This window comes from Petaurus breviceps, unplaced genomic scaffold (genome assembly GCF_028583685.1).
Source record: "Petaurus breviceps papuanus isolate PSGF00001 unplaced genomic scaffold, PetGlider_PUasm1.0 90752, whole genome shotgun sequence".
Classification (NCBI taxonomy): domain Eukaryota; kingdom Metazoa; phylum Chordata; class Mammalia; order Diprotodontia; family Petauridae; genus Petaurus; species Petaurus breviceps.
The window spans coordinates 5,847,327-5,848,752 of NW_027187336.1; the positions used below are offsets into that span (position 1 = coordinate 5,847,327).

Consider the following 1,426-nt stretch of genomic DNA (forward strand, 5'->3'; position numbering starts at 1 on the left):
TCTCTCTCTCTCTCTCTCTCTCTCTCTCTCTCTCTCTCTCTCTCTCACACACACACACACACACACACACACTTACCTCTGACATTTGGAAATACTATTAATTTCATTATAAGAATTAAATCAATTTGTTGCCAGAAATAATTTTGGAAATAACTATTAATGATATTTTGAAAAAAAGCATTTTTTACAAAAATGCCCAACAACATGAAATATATAGCTGTGTCTCAATACAAATTAGCAATCAATTCTAAATATAACCCCAACCCCTATACATGGAGTATAGATTTGCTAATATATACAGAACAGAAAGATTATTAACATTATCTTCAGATTTTGTAGGTATGTTCCACTTGGCTTTCTCTCCACTTCCAACATAATTGAAAATTTTGCAGCACCCAAAGTAACCAGCTGGTGTCACAGGTTAGTGAGCAGAAATTTCATGTGGGGAATCTCACCTGACTAATCATTCTTGTTGGTACTATCATCCCAGAAACAACTGAGAGGCATGGCAGCTTGTTAATGAAATTTAAGGTGCTGTCAGCCTGAAAGTGGATTTTCAAACCATATTCCTTTCTTGACAAATCATCTCTTAGATAGCTGTTAACCAGTTGCTCTTCTAAGAACAAAGGTGGGTGGAGGAAGGATATTTTTCATCTTTTTAGAGGTTTAACCCTAAAAAGGGCAAAACACTTCCAATGATTTTTCCAAAACTGAACAAATTACAGCACAAATTTCATCATGCAGTAACATAAGCCCAGATAAACTTTTAGTGAGTGGTAATAGTCACCACCTGTGAAACAGAAACCCCTAAAGGCAATGTGGGGAAGGTGATGAGTGCTGATAATAAGCAGACACTTGGATGCTAATAGGACCACTTTCCCTCCATCTCCATCTCCATTTGGACAGCTCTGTTTATACTTTAAACTTAAGAGCACAGAAAAGCTTAATAGCTAAGCCACTGCTTATGATTCTGGCTGATTGTATTTTATACCTACTTCCAGAAATCTGCTGGGAAAGTGTCTGCCCAGGGAGGTGTTACAGCCCATTCTGCAGTGTATCCTGGGCGTAGAGCACCATCTCTGGTAGGTAGCAAAGGAGGCTCTTTTCCAGAGTGCCATAATTATCCAATGACCTAACAGATGACAGTGTCTACCTAGAGTTCTTAATTGATGTAAACATGACAGATCTATGAAAAGGCTAATCATAATTTTCTCTCCTTCCCTTTACCTCTCCTCCCCAAACTCCGAACAGCTCCCCCCTCCTGCCTCTTCTTTCAACTTAAGAGTAAAGCAACAGCCCAAAATCTAGAACCATTCTAGCCTGGGAAAGATGAGAACAAGAATCACCCTTAGGTTATTTCACTGGACAAGATTGAAACAAAAAATCAATGTGGGTGTTTGGGGGCGGGAGGCGGGGGGGGGGGGGG

At 39.6% G+C, this 1,426-nt stretch overlaps 1 protein-coding gene across 1 annotated transcript in view; it reads right to left on the bottom strand.

Annotated features, from left to right (window-relative positions):
- The window catches only part of DPP10 (dipeptidyl peptidase like 10), a 1,061,638-nt gene that overhangs the window by 1,057,942 nt on the left and 2,270 nt on the right, over positions 1-1,426 (bottom strand). The window lies entirely within an intron of this gene.